Source organism: Odocoileus virginianus, chromosome 17 (genome assembly GCF_023699985.2).
Source record: "Odocoileus virginianus isolate 20LAN1187 ecotype Illinois chromosome 17, Ovbor_1.2, whole genome shotgun sequence".
NCBI classification, from domain to species: domain Eukaryota; kingdom Metazoa; phylum Chordata; class Mammalia; order Artiodactyla; family Cervidae; genus Odocoileus; species Odocoileus virginianus.
Genome location: NC_069690.1, coordinates 27,754,210 through 27,779,393, shown reverse-complemented (window position 1 = coordinate 27,779,393; position 25,184 = coordinate 27,754,210). Strand labels below are relative to the sequence as shown.

The window sequence follows — 25,184 nt, the reverse complement described above, 5'->3', positions numbered from 1 at the left end:
CCTCTCTCCCCGCACCCCACCACCCCCCCCCCCCGCCCCACTTGAAGCTCATGGTCTTTAAAGATTTTCTTTTTTTTAGACTATCTTCTTTTTTGTCTGGTGGGAGGAATTTCTTTTGGCTTTAAGATAGGAATGGTGCTTGCCTTGAGCAGGTGGCTTGTTTTATTCTAAGGACACGGAGGACCCTTTAGCCAAACACATTTCCCTCTTTGCTCTGGCTGCAAAGCTCCAGGCCAGATTTGGGGGCCACCCCGTCTAGTGTGGAGAGATTGGACTGGAGAGGTCCCTGACCACAGCCAGACCTCATCTCATTTTTCCTGCTACAATTTTCTCCATCCACTATGGCACTCCCAGGGTCTGGATTAGGGAAGCGGGTCATGGGAACACTCACTGATTCTCTCCCCTCCACTCCATCCTCCCAGCTTCTCCCCGCGCTGAAATCCGACGTGCTGCACTTGACCTCCCTGCTCCGGGGTTTTGTGCCCACACCACGTGTCCCCCCACTGCCCCCATGGAAATCAATGGTTTCAGAAATAGCATGCATGGCAGCCCGCCCTGGGTCATTAAGGGTGATTTATCTCTCTGTTAGAGACGCCGGACTGGGTGAGGATTTGCCTTGAGTCCCTTCATTGCGCTGGGCTGACTGAGCCTTGTGAAAAGAGGCTCGGTAATTAGGCCCGTGTGGAGCCTCCCTCAGCCCGGCCTGTGCGGGTTTAATGAGAGTCGGCCAGAGGCCAGGGAGCTTCCTGTTGGCACGCGTGGTCCCCTTCTCCTGAACCCTCATTGACTCAACTTAGGGGCCCAGAATACCCGACTGCTGAGAGGCGAGGTTGCCAGCAGCTGGGTTCCCTGGGATCTGGTACCCCTGCTCCGTCCTCCTCCTGACCCCAGCCCACCTTCTTGGTGCCCCTAATAGAACCTCAGTTTCGCTGGCTCGGTAATGTATTCTCCCCCCCCTCCCTTTTTTTTTTTTTCTTTTTAGAGACGCACAGGCCTCTCCTTCACCCTCTTTAATGTTACTGAAATTGTACGTGGTGCAGTTGTACCTTGACAGTGAGGTTGGGGATGTCTGCTCTGGGTGAAGCCCCAGCCTCCCTTTTGACCCAGCCCATCAGGATTTTATTCTCTCCCCTCCTTCTGGATATACTCCCTAACAGGTGGATGCATTTCTTATTTTCAATTATTTTCTTATTAGAGGATGCTTAGGGGCCTGGGGGGGTTGGGCTTCCCTGATGCCTCAGGAGTAAAGAATTCGCCTGTCAATGCAGGAGACACAGGTTCAATCCCTGGGTCAGGAAGATCCCCTGGAGGAGGAAATGGCAACCCACTCCAGTATTCTTGCCTGGGAAATCGCATGGACAGAGGAGCCTGGTAGGCTACAGTCCATGGGGTCGCAAAGAGTCGAACACATCTGAGCAACTGAACACCATCACATCATCAGGGGTCTGTGGATTTCAGAACTTGAGGGGCCTCCGACTTCAGCCTTTTTTCCATTTCTGAGCTGTAAAGGGATCGTCATTTCTGAGCTCAGCAGTGGTGGGCTGACTGCCTTCTGAGACCTTAGGCTTGCTGAGTCCATCCTTTTCACAGTGATGAAGACTTTAGAACTGTTTGAGGGAGCTGTTCAGAAAGGCCTCTTCATTGTTTCATTCATTCATCATCCATCATGATTCAGTGAATCTTTATTGAATGTCTTCAGTGTGCAAGGCATGTCTGCTGAGTACAGTGTAGACACCCAGCATGGGCACCTGACCCCCTGCATCCCAGGGACCGACAAGCTCATTGCCAAGCTGGGACAAATCCATGCCAAGCTGCAGCGTCAGCCTTTTCTGGCACGTGTTGTTGACATGGTGATGATGCTTACTGCCTCTCAAAAAGCATCCTGGCCCACTTCTTCCCTGGTGATCCCATCTTCCGGGAGACATGTGCCTGCTCAGCAGAAATCGAGGCAGTTTGTGTATACAACACCCGCCCCACACATAAACACATGCCACCCAGGGAGGCCAGGTCCAGCTCCCTCTGCAGTCTGGGCGGGTGGGATGTTTCCTTCAAGGATAGTTTCTTTTGTGAGTTTTCCCATGCACACCTGAACCTCTTAATGAACTCCCCTAAAACTAAGTGGGAATCACAGTTGTTCCCTTTGTTTAGAGGGCAGGGGGCCGGAGGGGGGGATCCTTTTGTGTAACTGTTCCCTGTATCTGCCGGTGCCTTGGGGAGGTCCTTTGTTAAATTGACAGAACCATTTTTAGTTACTTGGGAGCCACTGAAGGTTTTCCAGGTTGGTCTGAGGGGATCCTGGTAGCTTCTAGACCTCCTCTGCCTGCAAAGGCCTCTGGAACTGGGATCTCTTGGGAATCTATGCTACAGCTCTTAACCACTCACTCCATGTCCCTATCTGTTCTATAGTTCAAGTAGCTTCGATGCATGCCTGAGATCATGCCTGACACCCCAGCAGATCTCTTAGCGCACCCATCAGGATCCATGAAGAAGTTTTGGTCTGAAACTGGACTTCTGCACTGACCGCAGTTATTACCGATTTCATCAGCTTGCGCAACCTGAGTTGATTCGCTTTTCCCATCAAGTTTAATGGGCTTCCCTGGTGACTCATGATTAAAAATCTGCCTGCCATGTGGGAGTCCCAGGTTCGATCCCTGGGTTGGGAAGATCCCCTAGAGAAGGGAATGGCAACCCACCTCAGTATTTTTGCCTGGAGAATTCCATGGACAGAGGAGCCTGGCAGGCCATGGGGTCACAAAGAGTCAGACATGACTGAGCATCTAACACTTGGTTTTAACTGAAACTCTGCTCCTATCCCCTCTGTTGACAGAGCCCAGAACAAACTCAGGTTCCTTATGATGGTTTGAGAGCAGGGACGGCGCCAGGTATTGCAAATACTGTGCCAAAGCCAAGGAAACATGATCTCTGCTCTCAGAGCCTCCGAGGGACACGCTGAGACCCTGTTTACCCATCCTCCCTGCTGCAGAGTGTAAGCATTCTCAGCTGATTAGCTAATGACTTAGGACTGGGCTAGTGCGATGCCAAAAACGTGAGTCACTCACTTACAGGTATGGGCAGCAGTGCGCATGCTCCGTTGCCATGGGAACGTGAACGTGTATTCATCTCCAAGCAGAAAGAATTTACTTCCACTCCTCAGGGATGTGGATGGTTCCCACATCGTTCCCTGGGCACATCTGTTCTCCCTAAGGCTGCAACGTCCTCACCCCATCACCCCATCCACTGTGACACTTCCCTGGGTGAGTGTCCTGACCCAGTGTATGCATTAACCCACCCCCAGCCCTTCTACTTTGTGGGTGCAGCCAACATCCCATTGTGCCTCTGATACCCAAGTTGAAGTCCCAGTGACCTAATTGTGAAGCAGGAATGTTTTCTTGAGGCCAGGCAGCCTGATGACGTGACAGGAGCCAGACTTTAAAGTTTGAACAGATTTGGCTCAGGTTCTGGCGCTGTCACTTATGAGCTGTGTAACCTTGAAAAAATATTTTTCTTCCTCTTTAGTGTCCTCATAGATAAAGGGGGGTTAATCCCTATGTTGGACTTCCTGGGTGGCTCAGTGGTAAAGAATCCGCCTGTAGTTCAGGAGGCATGGGGTTTGATCCCTGGGTCAGGAAGATCCCCTGGAGGACACAACTTAGCAACTAAACACCACCACCGCCATCAACAAATCCTTGTATTACCAGCTTGTGGGAAGGATGAAATTAAAACATGTCAGTGTGCTTCATGCGTCACCGAGTACATTTTCTTATTCTGTGCCCCAGCATCCTGGGGTGAAGCAGTGACGCTGAGCACCCTGAGGCATTACCTCTGACTTCCCAGGTGGTGCTCGTGGTAAAGAACCCATCTGTCAGTGCAGGAGAGTTAAGAGGCGCAGGTTCAATCCCGGGTCGGGAAGATCCCCTGGAGAAGGAAATGGCAACCCACTCCAGTATTCTTGCCTGGAGAATCCAGTGGACAGTGGAGCCTAGAAGGCTGTAATCCATAGGGTTGCACAGAGTCAGACACTGCTGAAGTGACTGGGCATGCCACACCCAGGGACATCCTGGAGAATTCAGAACTCTGGACTGTGGGCTTCGCCTGCCTTATGCTGGTTGGGTGATGTGTCACATGGGATTCTTTGGTCACAAACTTCAGAAACCATTTCTTTGATGTCAGCGAAGTGAAATTATTACAAAGATTCTGGAAGCTCACAGAATGGACAGGAGGCTGGGGATATCTTCTGAAAGCAGATAGAAACCAAGATGCTCAGCTGTGTGGGGCCAGGAGGTAGGACTGATAGGAACAATCTTGCAGCAAACAGAGTGTGGTCAGGTAAGCTTGGTTGTTAAAGGGGGAAACCCCATACGTCTCTCCAGGTGTCAGCAGAGAGCGTCTGGCTGCAGGCACACCTTTGCCCTGTGAAAGAGGAAGGAACTCACACTGGCATCCCTTAGGGCTTATAGAGGGAGGGCTGGCACCTGGATTCAGAGATCCATGGAGAAAGTACCTAGTAGGAGTGCCTTTTTTTCCTAAAAAAAAAAGAAAAAAGAAAAAGGCGCAGTGGTGTTAAGAAAGGTTTGGATAAAGGACGCTTGGCAGCTTAAGCAAGAAATGTCTGCAGCAGTGATCTTGGACAGATTTCACTGCTTTCCTGAAAATGAGAGACTTGAACTTGATCATCTCAAAGGACCCTTGGGTTTCTAATAGGACTGCTGCAGTGATGAAATAGCTTTCCACTGGAAAGGATAGGATTTAGCATTAGGCGCCTTCTTAGTTCTTTATTTTTCTCCTGAAGCCTCCTGCTCTGCAAGATATGCAGTTAATGCATATGCAATTATTTTCTAAAAATATGCAATATTTTCTAAAACCCACTTAGTTTTAACCAAAAAAAGAAGTTATATGTATCTACTATATCGCTATTTTAAAAATCAACTATAATTTATATATTTTACAATAAAGTATATAATTTACCATAAGTGTATCATGAAAAAAGTGTTAGTCGCTCAGTCATGTTGGAGTCTTTACAACCCTATGGAACGTAGCACGCCAGGCTCCTCTGTGTATGGAATTCTCTAGGCAAGAATACTGGAGCGGGTTGCCATGTAGCACGCCAGGCTCCTCTGTGTATGGAATTCTCTAGGCAAGAATACTGGAGCGGGTTGCCATGCCCTCCTCCAGGGGATCTTCCCCACCCAGGGATGGAACCCGGGTCTCCTGCCTTGCTTCTCCTGACTTCCCTGGTGGCTCCCACGGTAAAGAGTCCACCTGCAATGCGGGTGTTCCATCCCTGGGTCGGGAAGATCCCCTGGAGGAGGAAATGGCAACCCACTTCAGTGGTCTTGACTGGGGAATCCCATGGACAGAGGAACCTGGAGGTCTACAGTCCATCGGGGTCACAAAGAGTCAGACACGACTGAGCGACTAAGCACAGCATTGCAGGCAGATCGTTTACTGTCTGAGCCAGCAGAGAAGCCCAAATGTATCATAATTTACCATAAATAAATAAAATGTACTGTAAGCTATTATTTACCATAGAATTCACCCATTCTCACAGTATAGGTCAGTGACTTGACAAATATATACACCCGTGTAACTGCCACTCCAATTGATGTCTGGAACATGGTTCTGAAAAATTCTCTCTTACCCATTTGCAGTCAGCTTCTCTCCTATTCATCTCCTCAGGTCACCTCTACTTTCTACCCGATAGGTTAGTTTTGCCTATTCTAGGATTTCATAGAAATGGATCATGCAGTTTGTACCCTTGAACCTTGGCTTTGTACCCTTGAAGTTAGGCTTCCTGGAATAGGATAAGATCTGAGATTTAGCCATATTGTATCAGTTGTTATTGTTTTATTGCTTAGTAGAATTTCATTGGTTGACCATACTCCTAGAACCAAACTTAACCCATTTGTCAATTGATGGACATTTGGGATGTTTCCAGCTTTTAGCTATTATGAGTAATTCTCCGAACTTTTGTGTGTAAGTCTTTCAGACATGTTTTCATTTCTCTGGTGTAAATACCTAGGAGTGAAATTGTTGGATCATATGATAAGTGTATGTTTATATAAGAAACGGCAAAACTAGTTTCTGCACTTCACTCGTCACTCACAGCAACATATGAGCTTTCAATTGTCCTAGTTCCTTGCCAAGATTTTTTTTTTTAACATTCTAGTGAGTATGAAGTAGTTTCTGATTGCATTTTCAACTTGTGTTTTCCTGAGGGTTAATGATGTTGAACATTTTTCCTGTGCTTATCACCATCTCTGGGTTCGACAGGTATCAACACTTGCCAAATGTCAGTTAGAAATACCACATTTAGTTCAGTCACTCAGTCATGTCCAACTCTATGTGACCCCATGGACTGCAGCATGCTAGGCTTCCCTGTCCATCACCATCTCCTGGAGCTTGCTCAAACTCAAGTCCATCAAGTCGATGATGCCATCCAACTGTCTCATTCTCTGCCGTCCTCTTCTCCCACCTTCAATCTTTCCAAGCGTCAGGGTCTTTTCCAAGGAGTCATCAGGTGGCCAAAGTATGGAGTTTCAGCTTCAACATCAGTCCTTCCAATGAATATTCAGGACTGATATCCTTTAGGATGGACTGGTTGGATCTCCTTGCAGTCCAAGGGACTCTCGAGAGTCTTCTCCAGCACCACAGTTCAAAAGCATCAATTCTTCAGCGCTCAGCTTTCTTTATAGTCCAACTCTCACATCCATACACGACTACTGGAAAAGCCATAACTCTAACTAGATGGACCTTTGTCGGCAGAGTAATGTCTCTGCCTTTTAATATGCTATCTAGGTTGGCCATAGCTTGTCTTCCAGGGAGCGAACATCTTTTAATTTCTTGGCTGCAATCACCATCTGCAGTGATTTTGAAGCCCAAGAAAATAAAGTCTGTCACTGTTTCCATTGTTTCTCCATCTATCTGCCATGGAGTGATGGAACCGGATGCCATGATCTTCATTTTTTGAATGTTGAATTTTAAGTCAGCTTTTTCACTCTCCTCTTTCACTTTCATCAAGAGATTCTTTAGTTCCTTTTCACTTTCTGCCATAAGGGTGGTGTCATCTGCATATCTGAGGTTATTGAAATCTCTCCCAGCAATCTTGATTCCAGCTTGCGCTTCCTCCAACCCGGCATTTCGCATGATGTACTCTGCAGGGTGACAACATACAGGGTGACAATAACACATTACTCGGCATTAAAAAAAGAAATTCCACGTGTTCCTCCAGTTCTGTTCCCCTTTCTCTTTGTCTCTGCAGAGGTAACCACTCTTCTGTGCTTGGTGCCTCATGAACATGTTTAAAATTTTTACTACATGTATGCATCTACAGGGGCTTCCTTGGTGGCTCAGCGGTAAAGAACCCGCCTGCCAATGCAGAAGACACCGATTCAATCCCTGGGTCAGGAAGATCCCCTGGAGAAGGAAATGGCAACCTGCTCTAGTATTCTTGCCTGGGAGATCCCATGGATAGAGGAACATGGTGGGCTACAACCCATGCAGTCACGAAGAATTGGACATGACTGAGTGACTAACCACAACAACAGCATGCATCTGCAGTAAACATTTACTAATGTCTTATGTCTTTTGAAACGTACATTAAATATAGTTCTATTGGTGGAATTGGCTTTCTTCACGCATGTTTTTAAAGTTCATCCAGGTCAGTATATGTAGACCTGGTTCATTTTTCTAGCACATGCATATCTCATAGTTGATTCCTGTGGGCGGACTTTTTAGACTGTTAGAAACAACTGTACATTTCTCCTTGTGCACTTCTGTGAGTATTCCTCTGAAGCAGATAGATACCTAGTAGATTATCTGGGTCTCAGTATGTACCTTGGGATTTTGCCACTTGGGATTTTGTATTTTTCAAAGAGGTTTTGCAACTATACACGTAATGCTACCCACAGAGTAGACAATATCCGCTCTCCTTGCCAAGACAGCACACTTATTTTTGCCATCTGAACATGTGAAATATTGCACCTCAGATTTAACTTGTGTTTGTTTTCCCTTCGTTGCTAGTGAGGTTGTGTATATTTTCATATGTGTATTTGCTTTCAGATTTCCTCTCCTGTGCATATCCTATTCACACCCTGCTCACTTTTCCATCACACTGTCATTTAAGCCTTGCTTTTTCATATTTTTTAAAGGGTATATTTTGTCATGTGGCATTTTTAAATTGTAATCTAGTCAAATACATGTATTAACTGTGTAGACTTTATTTAGGAAAACTTTTCTTTATTGAGGGCATAAGATGCTCCTCCCATCCCCAGAATTTGCTAATGTGTATTTGGGATTTTTACACCTGTGCTCTGTGAGGTTAAGAGGTAGGCTTTTAATTCTTATATTGTTTTTCTTTGAAGATTGGTATCAGAGTATTCTAAAAGGAATTGATTGTTTTTCTCTGGTAGAGATGGTATGAGTGTTGCCTTTTCCTTAAAGGTTTAAGAGAACTTTGTCAGTAAAACCACATAAACCCATTATCGTTTTTTAAGGTCGATTGTAGACCGCAGAATCGATTCCTTTGAAGGTTAAAGATCTACTCAGGTTTTCTATTTCCTCTTGAGTCAATTTGAAATTTTTCTGAAAAATGATCAGTGGCAGGAGATAGCAAAAAGTCAGGAGGTTCCAGGACTTGTGAGAAAACAGCACCTTCTGCCGACTCAAATTCCAGACACCGAGGTCAGCTGAGGAGATCAAAGTGGAAGCACTGCAGGGTTTTGTATTATTCAGAAGCAGAAAAGAGTTATCGATTAACTGTATGCTTGAAGTCAAGTGTACATGTAAAAAATGTCAGTGTAACCACCTAAGTAGTATAAACAGACTCTATAAATACCAAGTTTGTGGGGTTGGAGGGAAAATAAAGAAAATGCAGTCCATCCAACAGAATGCAAGCAGGAGGGAGCAGAAACCGCAAAGCGAAAAGCCTGGTAAATAGAAAGCATGTCATTACGATGGCCTGCAGGCAGCATCACCTCCTAAGATGCCTTTCTGGACCCCTTGGTTTTTCTGCTTAGCGCTGCACCCATCCGTCACCCTGCACCATGACTGCCCATCTGCCATCTTCCCCTCTTTACGGAAGGCAGACTCTTCCCAGAACCTGACTGGGCCATATATCTGCTGCTTCTCGGTGCCTGACATATCGTAGGTACCCACTCGGTGTTTGAACGAGCCTGGCAAACAATTTAATAAGTAAGTGAACAGATGGGCAAATAAATCTGGAAAGGTTACTCTATCAAGTTTAGTGGCTGTGGGGAGACATTTTAATCAGCGATTGCCTTGGTTGGTCTGTGAGTGGGGAACCGAGGAAGTAGCGGGAGCCATGGATTTGACCAGGGAGCGGGGGTGGGAGTCAGCGTGAGATGCCTAAACAGGGGGAAAAAGTGAAAGTGTTACTTGCTCAGTCGTGTCCAATTGTTTGCGACCCCATAGCGTGCCATGGAATTCTCCAGGCAAGAATACTGGCTTGGGTAGTCATTCCCTTCTCCAGAGGATCTTCCCAATTCAGGGATCGAACCTGGATGTCTTACATTGCAGGTGGTTTCTTTACTGTCTGAGCCTAAATTGAAACCACCTCTAAAGTCTTCACTCCGCTGTCTGTGTGGCTGTTACATGCTTCAGTGTGTGGTTAGTGCCTTGAGAGGTACAAGGTACTCTTGTGCAGCTGACAAAGAGCCTCTACTGCAAATAAGAGCTTCCCAAACATGAAACAGAGCACGGGTCACCTGGGGCGCTTAGCAGAAAGCAGATTTTGATGCAGGAGGTCAGGGGAGGGTCCTGGATGCTGTGTTTCTAACCAGCTCACTGTGGCTGGTGTGTGGACTGGGCTTTTTGGAGCAAGGGTTCATGCTGTCATCTTGTCATCTACATTTTGGCTTTCCCCAGGGCCTCGGGAACAACAGAGGAACTCTAGACTTAGAGAACAGGCTCAAATGAAAACCATTCTGACTTCCAGGATTGTTACCAGTGACCGTGAAAGAGCCCAGCCCACACTGGCTGGGGAGGGGTATCAGCTAGCCTCAAGCTGTGTTTCATCCTTTTCCCCATTTTCCTGTTTCTCAGGCTGAGCCACAGGGCCTGCTAGGACACGTTGGATCCTGGGAAGCCCTCGTCTTTGTGATTCACATGTCACTTGTCACTGTTCTCCAGCCCTGCCACACTTAATCTGAGCAATCAAAATCCCATTTCCTTGCCTCATTCCTGCGAGCTTTCGCCTTGCCGTCACTCGGGTCCCCAGCCAGGGAGGGTCTCCTAAATCTCCCTTTTGCTGCCCACCCTGGGTGAGACTACGTCACTCTGCACACTTGGACTCATAACACAGACCAGGAACTGTGACACCCTGACAACCAGCTCACTTCTTTTCAGCCCCTCTCCCCCTTTTTAGAGAAATGGTACAAAACCAGTGGGCAGGTAAGCCAGTAATGCACCAGTCCTAGGGCCAGACAATCCATGCACGCTGGTCCGTCCCCAAGCCTCTGTCTGCAGTCTCCCCACTCCAGAAACAGTGTTGGCAAGCGGTCCGCTCTTTTCTTTACCTTATGCTCGTTATCTGCTCCCATGGATCCAGGAGGCTGGTGGACAGAAAGATCATTCTATCAGTAAGTGATGGAACCTGGGGTTTCTCTGGGCATGGGCTAGCTCCAGGACTTTACAGGAAGGGTATTTAAAGCCGGAAGAACCTCGTACCCAGCAGGAAAATCGGAACTTGAATGCCTTTGGGGCTGTTCCCAGACTGTGGGCAGAAGAAGCCTCCCCACCTGCTTCTCTAGCACAGTTCTGGCCCTCAGTGAGCTTTGGCCTTTGGCTTTTCCCAGGATGGGGAGAGATGACGCTGCCCTGAGAGGAGGCCCAGGATGACGACGCTGGCCAGCATCGCTGCTGTGGAACAGATGATGGTCAGAGCAGGCTGCATACTGGCTTTGTGTCCCAGGGCCCCAACCTTTCCTATTATTAACCTTGGCTGAACAAGCTGTAGACCAGGTCGTGTCTGCTACCGGCCCCCGTGAGGCAGGTGGTGGCCACAGAAACATCCGAGAAGCTCTGTGGGCTGCGTGTTAGAATCACCTTCGAGCTTGCAGGGCAGCCATCTCCAAGTGTCTCCCTGAGACATCCTGTTTCACGGGCCAGGGGATTCCTGGGCATGCAGGTATCTATAAAGCTCCCAGACAGGGAATTCCCTGGTGGCCACTCACTGCCATGACCCTGGTTGAGGAACCAAGATATCCCACAAGCTGTATGGTGCAGCCAAAGAAATAAATTAAAAAAAAAAAAAAAAAAAACAACCTCCGAGGTGATTTTCATGGGCAGCCAGGCTGAAAACCACTGCTTTCGAGGATGACGGGGAGATGGCAACGTTTGTCTTCATCCTGTCAGGACAGTTTTTGTACGGCCCTGTTGAGTTTTCATGAGATGACTGCACTCTTTATTTTTTTCATGGGACAATTCCTGGCTTTTATAGGTAGGCCCCTGACCTGCAGGCTAAGCCCTCACCTCTCTGACAGAAATACCTGTTGGGCTGGGCCCCACCTCTCCAGCTGTTCTCTGTTCACAGGCTGTTCTCTGCACATGTGGGGGAGTAATCTGCCTTCGGCTGGTTCCTATTCTTGCTCTTGGCTTCACACTCAGGGCCCAGCTCCACAGAAATAATGTTACTGCGCCCAGTCTCTGGGCGCTTCCCACTACCCCACAACAACCCTACGGGGTGTGTATGACTTTTGATCCTGTGCCTTGATGTGGACAGTCATTTGGCCAGGGGGATGGTGGAGCCAGGACTTGAATCTGGGTCAGTTTTTCTCATCAGCCCGAGCTCTCAGCCATCCCACTGCCTTTCTATGCTTGGGGCTCCTTGGTGCCTTCTTGCCTGCTGCCTCTGGATGGTTTCTGAGTGGGTTCCTCTGTTTCTGATTGGATAGCTCCTTAAAGCCTGTGGTTGGGTTGGACCGGAAGATCATGTGGTGTTGGGGAAGTGGGAATCGGGGATGTTGTCCCCTGTTTGAGAAAAAAGGCACATTTCCAACTTCAGAATGCTCCCCTCAACCCGGACCAACCCCCACATCCCAGATCATGACTTGCCTGTGAGAGACCCTCTGCCTCTCCCTCCCAGCCCCTCTTGATTTAGGAAATTGGCCAGAGGCACAGCATCTCTGTTGGCATTTTCTCTCCCCAAGGTCAGGCCAGTAGCCAAGGCCAGCTGAACGGAGCCCAGGGGAGCAGAAACTAGGGATGAGGGAGAACAGGGGCCCAGGCTGGGAGCAGAAGGGGCACCTGCCCCAAGTGGGTGCTGATGTTGTGTGACTCCTGGGCACAGTGGCCGCAGAGGCTGGCGAACAGATGAGCCAGCAGGGCAGGGAGGAGCTGGAAAATGCCTTGGATGTGGGATGGGGCATGGGGCAGACAGGGAACCACCCAGCAGCGCCTTCTTCCCTGCTACCTGACAGTGAGCCAGACGGGACAGGTTCCTATAGCACATGGGGTAACCGTGTAGTGTGTTCCAGAAGAGTGGGCAAAGGTGGGTCTCAGCGGTCCACAGGCAAGACTTTCCGAACCATTAAATCACAAAAGGAGAAGTGTTTTTTTCCTTTTGCAGTGCTCTCAGTTAAGGAGAGTTTGGGGCGGTGCTGGGTGAGAACAGGCCTCGGCAGGTAGAACTGTCTAGTTAGGACTGAGTAGCATTGCTTGTTTTTTTTGTTGCAGTTATTCTTGTGCGGTAGATTTCTGGCAGATGTTACTAGTTTTCCATTCAGAGAATACTGTTAAGATTTTCTGAGAAATAAAATGTGTTTGTTTGTTTTTTTAAGTAAAGAAAGGAGTCAACTAAAAATATTAAGTAAACAAGAGTGGTATGATGTCATGCCAAAAATGATAGTGAAAGATGAGCTCCCAAGGGAAGCTGGATGTAGGCGGTTCAAGGTCACCAGCTGTAGGGTCAAATAGACCAGGGCTCACACCCATTAAAATGGGATCTTGGGCAAGTCATTGCATGCCTGTAAGCTATAGTTGACACCATTGTAAACCATGAATATTATATTAAATAAGCTCACATGTGTCGCATGCTGGGCCCAGCGCCTGACATAGAGTGATAGTAAGTGGTGGTGATTATAAGAAGTGCTCATCAATGTGAAATATTGCAGTTGCAGGCCAGTGTTCCTGAGCGAAAAGTGCTGTCAATGGGCACAGGCCAACCACAGGCCAGCATGCTTTGTGAGGGAGTGAGCTCTCCATCAGCACAAGGGTTTCAGAGGCCTGTTGCCTGCCTAGGGGTCAGCGGCAGGAATGGGCCAGCCAGACAGCAGGGGAGGTCCCTTTTAAGGAACATTCTATATCCAGTGTGGAGAAACCGTTAACAGAGCCAGCCCAGGACTGCTCTCCTTACAGAGCTTGCTTGCAGTGTTGGCTGATGTCACTTGGATCTAGGAAGGGTTCCCACCATTCCAGAAACGCTCAGGGTGGCTCTTATGGAAACTGTTCTTTCAAACATTGTGGTTCATACTGAGCACCTGCTTTCCTTCTGGCAGTCTGGGGTTTTGCTATGTATCAGGCAGAGGATGCCTGTGGGACCATGGGTGCGTGCTCAGTCACTCGGTTGTCTCCGACTCGTTGCGATCCCGTGGACTGTAGCCCACCAGGCTCCTCTGTCCATGGAATTTCCCAGGCAACAATACTGGAGTCCTTCCTTCTCCAGGGGATCTTGCTGACCCACAGATCAAACCTATGTCTCCTGCATTGGCAGGTGGATTCTTTACCACTGAGCCACCAGGGAAGCCTGCCTATGGGACCAGCCCCTGACCAAGCCCCAGAGCTCTGAGGCTCTGAGCATCCCTGGTAGACACACTTCCTACCCATCACAGCTGGACAAATTCAGTGCATCTTGCATAGCTGTTCTGGGAGGAGACTCCTGCAAGCTTGTACCTGGTTTCCTCAGGGCCTGGCCCCAGACACCTTTTCCCTTTATTGATTTTTCTTTTTTTTTTTTGTATCTTTGTGTTATAATAAATCATGGCTACATACTGGTTCTGTGAGTCCTCCTAGTGAATAACCAGACCTGGGTGGTCTTGGGAACCCTGACACAGCTAGTCTCTGCCTTCCAGTCAGGAGAACCCAGGCTCCTTCGGCCCTTGAGGGAAGGGGTGTGGGGGTGCTGATGCTGCTTCTAGGATGAACTTGCCTATCAAGAGTGTGTTGGGGGGCTGCCCCTCTCGGCACTGGGGTGATTTCACTGAGCTTCTCACGAAGCAGCTTAAGAGGTCTGGGAAGAGCTGGTGGGTCTTTTCACGTGAGGCCTAAGTCTCAGCCGTGGGGTGTAGGACAGATCGCAGGCCCAGACTAGTTCGTGCAGAAGTGTCCAAGGTCAAGACCAAGTGACCAAGGTTGTCTGGTACAGATGGTGTCAGAGACACCACGCCCCAGCTCTTTACAGAATGTGAGGTGACCACACCTCCGAGTCAAAATGATGGTGTATTGCTATCAGCTTCTCTCAGTTACAGAGTTAGCCGTCTCCTAGTTGGAGGTCTCTGTAACAACTTCTAGGGGATGGTTTCTTATCTCTGATCAAGGCCCCCACCCCCAGCCAGGGCAGAGCAGGGTGTGCAGTGTCCAAGCTGTAGTCTTAAAGAACTATCACCAGCTGGAGAGTGACAGACATTCTGGCTTGGTGCTGGTTGGGCGGGTGGCCTGGTTAGTCTGTGTGGGTCTCCAGGGAGCTTTTCAGCCAGAAGTAAGCTGGTGGGGGCAGGGGCAGTTGCCTGCATGGAGGAGTGAAGGGGAGGCATTTGGTGACCTGCAGGGAGCCAAAGTGGAGCATGGCTGCCCATGCAGAATGACAGGGACCACGCAGTCCTTATGTGCTAGCTGTGTGTGGGTTTCCATAAGAGGCCTTAAAATGAGTGTGGTGCTGTTTAAAAATGGGTCTCTTAGCCTGCCCGGGCCATCCTGGGCACCCCGTAAGCGACCACCTTGAGTTTTGTCAGTGCTGCAGGAATGTCTATGATTTGGGGAGCTTCCCTGGTGGCTCACTGGTAAAGAATCTGCCTGCCAAGCAGGAATTTCAGTTTCAATCCCTGGATGGGGAAGAACCCCTAGAAGAGGGCGTGGCAACCCACTCCAGTATCTTGCCTGGAGAATCCCATGGACAGAGGAGCCTGGTGGGCTACAGTCCATGGGGTCACGAAGAGTCGGACGCAGCTTAGCGACTAAACAGCAACAACGCTCTGGGGAACCCCACCTTTCCTCACCAGCCAGGTCAGCAGACCGCAAAGGAAGCTCAAAAGTTTGGTTTTGATATGGGCGTTTCCATGGAGATGTGGGCGTGTCCTGACCCAGCTCCCCACATTGTGGGGGCAGCTTCCAGTTGGGAGGGGGGACCTTCCCCAGTTGCTCGAGTCCTCTTGGGGGCTGGCAGCGGCCGGACACCCCACTTAGATCTGAGTCCACCCACGTATTCTTGGTAGGTGTGACCAGCCTGTCCTCCCCACGGTGGGGGTGGGGGGATCACTCCAGAGGCAAGCCTCCCCAAGCCGGCCAGGGAGCACCTGCGATCTAGAGGTCTGGTTCTTTCCAGTGGGTGGTCTTTCCCTTCCCTTTCTCTGGTGCCAGTGCCCCCTTGTCAGCAAGTCCAGGCCAGAATCACTGCAGGTTTAAGAAACAGCCCAGCTGGATGTGGCTTCCTTCACACATCACACTCTCATTTTCCCTCCTTTCTTCCTGGTTCCAGTACCAAGGGGATTCCTTTCCCCATCCTACCCCAACCCTCCCACTCACTGGGGACATTATGGTGCATGTGGGGTATGTTCTAATTAGCCTTACCTTGATCTGAGGTCATATTGCATTTTATCCCTCAGCAGACAGCCCCCTGACTCCAGCTCCCCAAAATGTCCCTGAACAGACCTCATCCAGGGGTGCAAGCCACACTGGGCCATGCCTGGCACTCTGCTCCCTGCGGGTCTTCTACTCTTACTCTCTTTTAAAGACTCTGTGGTTATTTCTTCTCCTAGTGCCACTCGGCCTGCCCAGAAGTTCCCCACCATTCTCTGGAGCCCAGCTGGGCAGGCCCTGTGAAGCCTAGGAGGTGTGAACCATGACGTGTCTTGTCCACATTCACGTGATGCTCTGACTCGGCCAGAATGAGGGGAGACGGCTGAGAACGGCTCCCAAAGGTGTGTCCACATTCTAGTCCCCAGACCCTGGGAATGTTACCTGATTTGGGAGAAGGGTCTTTGCAGATGTGACTAAGTTAAGGATTTTAAGATGAGGAGATTATCCCAGATTATCCAGATGGCCCTAAATGCAGTGCTGGATGTCCTTATTAGAAGGTGGGTGAAGGAGATGCTACTGTGCCCGGAAGAGGAGGAATCCGACCAGGAAGGCAGAGATGGGAGTGATGTGGCCACAAGCCAAGGGAGGCTGGCAGCCACCAGGTGCTGGAAGAGGCAAGGACATGATTCTCACGTAGAACCTCCAGAGGGAACATGGCCTCGCCAAAAACCTTGATTTCAGTTCAGTCATACAGATTTTGGACTTCTGGCCTCCAGAACTGAGAGAATATATATATATACTTCTGAGAGAAGTCTATATTCTGAGAGAATATATATATATATATAGACTTGGTTTTATGCTACCAAGTCTATGGTAATTTTTTTCAGTGGCCATAGGAAACTAATATGGAGGATATTTGGCATTGCATGTATCTTTGGAAGAAGACTTTACCTTGATAGAAGGGGCTGAATCTCTCATACTCTCTGCTCTATGTTCTTTAGATCTTGCTGCTGTTGATATTGTGCCCTGGCCTGTGCTGAGAGAATGTGAGGCACAAATCTTTCTATTTCATCTTATATAAATGCCTCTCAAATTGACTTCAGACAAAAAGGGAATTTATAGTTTGGTGTAACTGAGAAAGTCCCAGAGGGTCAGCTTCAGGCATGGTTTGATCAAGCAACTTACACAGTATCAGCAATCTGATGTCTCTCTCTCCCTACTCCCCCATCTCTTCTCTGTGTCCCTCACCAGCTCTTTCTTTTCTTCTGTGTAGCTTCCATACTCAGGAGGTTCTTCCCTTAGGGTGTCAAGATAACCATCAGCAGCTTCACATTTACGTTAATTCCAACTAAAATCCAGGAATTGAGCACCTGGGTCACTTGCCCACTCCAGAGCTAATCACTGTGGCCTGGGGAATTGACTGTGTTCCTTAGAGAGGTGAGGGCCACCTGTCTCCACAAACCGTGATGACGGGGTGTGGGAAAGATGCACCCCCAAAAGAAAATCAGGGCACTCTCAGCAGAAGTAGGGGTGTGTTGGGGGAAGGCACACTGAGCGGATAACTGTCACAAGTTGCTTCTGGCTTGCTGTTTCCTGGAGATGTAGGATGCTGTTGGAGCCCAGGGTTGTTTCCAGGCCCCCAGATCACTGTGCTTGGAGATACCAGGTCATGCCTTTGAGGCTTTCCCTCTGCCGCAACAATCCAACTGTGAAAACAGACAGCCACATCCCCACATGTCACAGGAGATGGAGATGCTGACCCCAGAGGTCCCGAAAGGGGGGGATTGGATGAGGGAGCCAAGAGGTTTGTGTCCAGCAGCGGCAGCTGCTTGCATTAGAAAATCCCATTATCAAAGCGTCTTTGAACTTCTGTTGGCATTTACATGACTAATGTTCGATCTGGTGAAAGCCGTGCTTGGAAAAGGGAAGTGGGGGTGGGTGCTCCCACCACAATGGGGCTCTCTCTTTGGAAACGGTCCATGGAGGGAGGTGACTCACTGTGGGGACTGAACCACGGAGGGGCCCCTGCAGCCGCATGAAGACAGCATCCCCCTGCCTCTTCCCTGCCCCTCGGAGGTGGGAGCCCTGGGGCCCGGGTCCAGAAGGAGGCATTTGGCAGGGCGAACGCTCAGTGGTTGAGCTGTGCTGGGTGGCGGTCAGGAAGCTGCCACACCGACAGGTGAGAGGAGAGGTGACTCACTAAGAGATCCGGAGCCCGCTGTGCAAGTTCAGCAAGTTTCTACTGAATGCATAGAGCTCTTGGACCATCGCAGAGTCAAGAAATCATAAGTCGAAGTCAACAAAAGTCACCATAAGCCAGGGACCATCTGTGCTTCCAGAACCTACCTCCAGGCTTGTGGTAGAGATCAAAGGAGTGAACATACATAAACTGATGGGGACATTGAGCCACACTGTGTCATGTTATGTGTTTATTGTTGTGGTTGTAATCATCTGAAAATGAAGATGGTTTTTCACCTGCCTCCAGTGTTGGTTTGCCTGTTAAATGAGAGAATATTCATCCATGTTTGGAGCCGAGCCTCATTGTTCTCCCTTCAGTAGAGTTAAGCTCCTCGTGGACAGGGTCCTTCTGTCTTGGCTGCTATGGTTTCCAGGTCTAGATGGTGTCTCGAGCATAGCAGAAGCATGACAAGTGTTTGCAGGACAGGCAGGTGGACATGCATATTGTGCTGTGTGGCCAACACCTTGGCGCAAGGGGTCCTGAGCACCAGGGCATCTCCCTCACGGGGTTGGCTTCACTAGAGCTGGTGTTTGGCATGCTTTGGGGCAGAGATGGTGGTTTTGGCAGAAAATGCTGGATAACTGCCACAGAGAAGTTAAATAAGCACTAGGTATGGAGCAGAGAGCAGGGGGTTGTCTGGGCTGCAGGACATGGGGACACACATGTGGACACACGTACCCACGCCAGGTCCCACCATGCCTCTGCTCATCATTTTGATGGAGGTGGGAGGGAGTAGGTTCTCCTCTGTCTGAATGACAAAAAAGTGGGTTTCACAGGTCCTGCCTGTCCCTGCCAGGGAATTTCCAGGAAACCATCACCTACTTGCTCTCTGCTGCTGCTTCTTGACCCACTCTGGGAGACCCAGCCAGTGAATGGCCCAGGGGGTAGGAGGGAGGTTGCCTGTGCGGGGGAGCATCCTTTCTGACCCTTTCTGTCTGCAGGGCTGGACGGGGCCTCCTGCACAGCCCTCCCCTCCCCAGGCTGCTCCAGCAGCTGCGGCTTCACCCATGCCCGGCTCCCCTGGCTACCCACAGGAGCCCAGGGGCTGGAGGGCTTTTGGTGTGGGGACTGAGACCTCTGGGTCATTAGGTATTCTCATCAGCTGCTGGTGGCTCAGCCCTCTTGGGAGAGAGGAGAGAGGACATGAGGGTGTGAGCACTTCTGGATTGCTAATTCAGGGATTTCTGAGACCAACCAGCATACCAGACAGCAAAACAGAATTAGTCATGTTATTTGAAGTTGTTTATGTAGAGATTTAAATGATCTATGTCCACTGTGTTCTTGGGCCTTCAGTGGGCAGGATGCATTTTGTTTTTAAAGCCTGTATGTATTGCAAAAAAGAATCATGTGAGGATGATTTTGGAACACAGAATCTACTTTAAAATATTTGATATACTCGTAAGTGTTCCCCCTTCACTGTGAGTCTCAGCTTCTCTGTGACCTCCTAAGGTCTGATGGCTGGTCTCTCCATGGAAATGGACTTGAGTCAGGGTCACTGGAAACCTGGTCAGTGTTAGGCTGTACCAGAGTTTCTCAGCCTCGCCACTACGGGCATCTGGGGACTTAGGGATGTGGGCTGCGGGGTCCTGTGCATTGTAGGATGTTTAGTAGCATCGCTGGCCTCTACTCACTGGATGCCAGTGGTCGACACAATCATACCACCCACCAGATGTCCACAGCCCCCGTTCCTGGAACCTGTGAATGTATTAGGTCACATGGTCCAGGGAATTGAAGTTGCAGATGGAATTAAGATCGCAAATCACACCTTGTCTTATGTCCCTGGATATGTTCCATTGTCTCCTAGTTTATAGTCTGTGGGAACTTGTAGGATAGAATTTGTATCCCACTACCATGTTTAAATTGTTTAAATCTTGATTATGTTGAATTAGTTCTCAGTACTTTTCAGGTCTACTGTACTTCTCTGTCTGTTCATTCTGTTAATTTTTGAGAGCTTGATATTGAAATGCCAACTTAAAAATCTTAATTTATCTACTTAAAATAATAATTATTATATATAGTGCAACTATATGTAACCTTGTTCTGTATTTTTCCAAGTCTCCTGTACATGTGTTATCATATTTTCATAATTTAAAAAAATTAAAGCAAGGAAAAAAATAAAAGATTGCACAGCTGTTGACCTGTAGGTGAGTAGTTTGGATTAGCTAGGTAGGCCCCAATATAATCACTAGGGTCCTTATCAGTGGAAGAGGACAAAAGAGAGAAAAACCAGGGAACTTCCCTGGCGGTCCAGTGGTTAAAACTCTGTACTTCCAATGTAGGGGGCGAGGGCTGGATCCTTGTTCAGGGAATTAAGATCCCATATACTCACTACCTGCACCACTCTCATCAAAAAAAAAAAGAAACCAAAGAGATCAGGGGCTTCCCTGGTAGCTCAGATGGTAAAGAATTTTCTAGCAATGTGGGAGACATTCGGATGTGAGTTCAATCCTTGGGTTGGGAAGATCCCCTGGAGAATGGCATGGCTACCCACTCTGGTACTCTCATCTGAAGAATTCCGTGGAGAGAGGAGCCTGGCGTTCTGTAGTCCATAGGGTCGCAAAGAATTGGACACGACTGCGCAACTAACACTTTCATTTTTCAGAGAGGGAAAAGCAGCATGAAGAAGACTCGATTCACCATTACTCGCTTTGAAAACGGAGGAAGGGGCCAGGAGCCAAGAAATGCAAGTGGCTTCTAGAAGCTGAAAATTGAGACAAGGAAAGAGATTCTTCCCTAAAACCTCCATAAGGAACATGGTCCTGCTGGCACTCTGGCTCTAGCCCAGTGAGACCCATTTCTGAAATTCAGAACTCTAAGAAATTTGTGTCACCTTAAGCTACTGAATTTGTGGGCATTTGTCAGGACAGCAATAGGGAACCGATACTCCTGCCGGTCGCTCCTACCCCCATCATGACAGCCAGTAAATGTCCCCAAACATTGCCAGATGTTCCCAAAATTGCCCCAGTTCAGAAACACTGGCTGCGCGAACCACCATGCTGTTTCCCTAGAAACTGGGGAAGAGCTTCTCTGCTCTGTGAGAGAATGAGGCCGGGAGTGGGTGCACCCAGCATGATTGGCTGTATACCCAGCACGGTCCTGTCTTGGGGGAAGGGACCAGTGGTGTAAAAGAGGGCAGGAGTGAGGCTTCCAAGTAGCTCAGCTGGTAAAGGACCCACCTGCAGTGTGGGAGACCTGGGTTTGATCCCTGGGTTAGGAAGATTCCCTGCAGGAGGGTATGGCAATCCACTCCAGAATTCTTGCCTGGAGAATCCCCACGGACAGAGGAGCTTGGGGGGCTACAGTGTGTGGGGTCACAAAGAGTCAGACACAACTGAGCGGCTAAGCACAGTGGGGGGCCACAGCTGCCCCCCCCCAACCCCTCCCTGAGGCTCCTGGTGCTATCACCAGTGGCAGAGTGTGCTTTGCATATTGGTACAAAACTGGAAAAGAAGTTACACTATCTTCAAGTGCACCATAAAAGAGAATATAAAAACTCAGGAAATGTCAGCTGAAGCAGCCTTACTCATAGAGTCCTCGGTGAGGAGGACCAGCATGCCGGGTGCCCCTAGCACTGTTTGTGGGCGTTGTGGGCGGGGAGGAGAGGCCAGGGAGCCCAGCCTTTGCTGGGGGCCACCAAACCCAGGCTCTGAGCCAGACACTCAGACCCCGGTTTCCTTCTCCCCAACCCTGATGCTGTAATTCTGTTTATTTTGCCGAGTACGAAGTCCATATGGTTCTGATTTTGCCTTTATGATCCGTCATCTCTGCGTGGCTTCGGAGCTAGGGTCCATGTGAAGCAGCTTTGAAGTTGTCGTTTTGGGGTAAGCGGGATGTGGTGCCTTTCCAGGGTTGGATTGGAGTGGTGCTCCAGGAGTTGAGAGTAGGAGGTGGGCGGCCAGGTCAGAAGGTCAGTGTTTGCAGAGCCTGCAGCAATGTGTGCAGCCCAGGGCCCTCCCTGGTCCTCCCAGCTCCTCCCAAGACTGAGGTCACAGTGACTCTTCCTTCCAGGCATCCCAACAGGACACGTGATTCAATGTCAGTTAGAGCTGTAGCCCCTGCTTCTCCTGCGAGGCAGCAGCTGGCCTGGGGGGCAGAATAAAGGCAGAGAAGGGGAGAGAGGGGAAAAGAGGAAGAGCCCGTGAGCAAGGAGGAGATGGAAAAAGATGTCTGCATCTGTACTTTAGACGTTAGAGGGCCAGACGATCTGTGATGGACAGGCCTTAGATGGATCTAATGGATGTGTGGAGGCCAGTGGTCCCCAAATTTCAGCATGCTTTGGAATCATTCACCCCAAAGGCTTGTCAGAAATGGACTACGGGACCCCACCCCCAGAATTTCTGATTCAAGAGGGCTGGGTTGATGCCCCAAGTTTCTGCTTCTGATCAGATTCCCAGGTGATGCTGCTGCTCCTGGTCCAAGGTGGAGAACCGTTTGCCTAGAACAAGAGTCTCTTTGTAATTAAAAGTGGTATCAGTAACTAATAGTTCTTAGGACTTTACAGTTTATTGGTGAGGGCCCTCCCTTTTTAAAATTATAGTTTATTTATAAAAGATAGGTTTCAGGTATACAACATACTGATTCAATATTTTTATAGATATAAATATTCCATTTGAAGTTAATACGAAATAATGGCCATATGTCCCTATGCTGTACACTATGTCTTTGTTGCTTGGGAGGAGCCCTCTGATGATCTCTTCTATAAGGAGACAGCATCATTGTCTGTGTTGTGTGTTTTTTTTTTTTTACCAAGGTGAAAGTATCATGTATTTTATTTTTTTCTAGACAATAAGATTGACCTTTTTAGGTATACAGTTCTGTGGATTTTAACACATATTATAGACTTATGTAACCACCACCTGAGCCAGTTTATATAAGAGCTTCATCACTCTAAGATCTTCCCTGCTACCCTCCCTTTGCATTCATACCCCCTCTGACCTAACCTTTCATGGGTCATTCATCCTTGTACAGTAGTTTTGTCTTTTTGAGAATATCATACAAATGAAATCATACAACAGGTAACCTTTTGAGACTGGCTTCTTACTATCTATGAGATGGATCCAGGTTGTGGCATATGTCAATAGTTTGTTCCTTTGTGTTGGTGAGTAATATTCCATTGCATGGATGTTCCATAGTTTGTTCTTTAGTACCTGTTGAGATCTTTTGGGTTGTTGCCAGTTTGGGGTTCTTATGAATAAAGCTGCTATGAACATTTGTGTACAAGACTTGGTGTGGACCTATATTTTAATTTCTTTGGGGTACATGCCTAGGAGTGGAATTGCCAGGTCATCTGGTAAGTATATGTTTAACTTTATAGGAAACTGCTGAACTGCTCTCCAGGGTGGCTGTACCATTTTGCATTCCCACCAGCAACTGATGAGATTTCCAGCTGCCCTGCATCCATGCCAGCACTTGACATTGTCCATCTTTTAAATTTTAGTCATTGCAGATCATGTATGATTTTGAAATACGTAATCGCATTTCAGGAAAGGCTCAGAGAGTTGTCTAAGGCCCCTCGGCTCTTGGTGGCTCCTTGAATAACAGAATCCGTACCTTTGACTTCATGGCTGTGAGTATTCTGGGTGGTGGCTGTGCTGGACAGCACTGGTGGAGGGTTATTCCACACGCCATACCCAGAACCAGGAGCTCCTGTTCCTATCAGGGCTTATGTGGCAGGGTTGAGGCATATGTCCAGGGACAAAGGAAACAAGGAAAGTAAAAATAGGAAGTGAGAAAGGAGACAAGACGCACATCCTAGAATGGCAGAGGTAGGAGGGACTAAGCTACTTCTCCAGTTCCTTATGCCCCTCCCTTATTTTTTCTTTTTTATTTTTATGGTGGCTCAGTGGTCAAAAATCTACCTACCAATTCAGGAGACACAAGTTTGATCCCTGGGTCAGGAAGATCCCTGGAGGAGGAATTGACAACCCACCAGTATTCTTGCCTGAAAAATCCCATGGACAGAGGAGCCTGGTGGGCTACATTCCATGGAGTCACAAAGAGTCAAGCGCTACTGAGGACACACATAATTGACTCATAGTGTTGTGTTAGTTTCTGGTGTACGTAAAGTAAATCAGGTATACATATACATCCATCCACTCTATTTTATCCATATAGACCATTACAGAATATTGAGTAGAATTCCCAGTGTTATACAATAGGTCCTTATTAGTTATCAATTTTACATATAGTAGTGTGCCCCCTTATTTTTACACTGAGGCTCAGAGAGGGGAAGCTGCCTGCCAAATGTCACTCAGCTAACTGGTGCCTCTTGATTGCGTGTGGCCGGCAGGTGACAGAAGCCACCTTTGTTTCCAGAAGCTTCCTTGGGAGTAACACAGGCTGCTTCCCCTTGGTCCTTAAAGAGTAGAGCTGCAGATGGACACACCTGGTCAGGGTCACCATACCCCTTCGGTGTCTTGGCCTCAGGTCTGTTCTGGGTAAGGAGTTGGCTTCAAGAAGGAGCTTGTGCAGAGGGCCACAGCCACAGCTGAAAGCAGAGGGGTGACTTCACAGGGAGGAGGTTGTTGGAGGACCAGGCCCTTCTGCTGAGCTGTCCCACCCACCCTCATGGGGGAAACGGCGCAGCTGTCCTGGAAGGCTGTGGACATGCTTACCCGATTGCAGAATACTTACTTTCGTTTTGAATATCATTTGTTTGGTTGCCACGGCAACGTCAAGTCTCTATTTTAATGCTAACCTGCGTGGCTGCAACTTTCTATATATAAATGCTGCTTTGCACAGTGAATTAGCTGATGCCACGGGGAAGCAGCGGATGTGGAGACGGTGGCAGAAAATGACCAGCGGGTCAGCTTTACAGGAGGAGGGTCTGCGGGGCTGAGGTGAGTGGGCACCCAGGGCGGTGCCACTGGTCTGCGGGCAGGCGCTCGAAGCTCATTGGAGCAGGGTGAGAGCGGAGCCCGGGAGGCAGCCCCCACACCTGCCACACCTTCGGGAAGCCGGGAGGCAAGTCCTCCTTGGACGGCCTCCTGCTGGGTGGGGGGTGTGAGTCTTCAGTTTCCCACAAATTCCCCCTTCCTCTTTCCTTCACTGAGTCTGGGCCACCGGGGCACCTGAGGCTCCTGAAAGAGGAGCCAGCCCCTGGGCAGGGTGGTGTCTGCAGGGAGCTGAACGCCACATCAGTTTTCCTTGTTTTAACTAGCTTGGTTCCCTCGTCTGGAACTTCGCCTACTCTGTTTAG

At 48.9% G+C, this 25,184-nt stretch overlaps 1 protein-coding gene across 3 annotated transcripts in view; it reads left to right on the top strand.

The window, feature by feature from the left end:
* GAS7 (growth arrest specific 7) overlaps positions 1 to 25,184 on the top strand; it is a 201,060-nt gene that overhangs the window by 63,756 nt on the left and 112,120 nt on the right. Inside the window, exon 1 of one of the 3 annotated variants that reach the window (XM_070479102.1) lies at positions 24,723 to 24,825. The exons of the other annotated variants lie outside the window; for them this stretch is intronic. The gene's annotated coding sequence lies outside the window, so the exon portion shown is untranslated. Of the gene's footprint in view, positions 1 to 24,722; positions 24,826 to 25,184 lie in introns of those variants that run through there. 3 annotated transcript variants of the gene reach the window in all.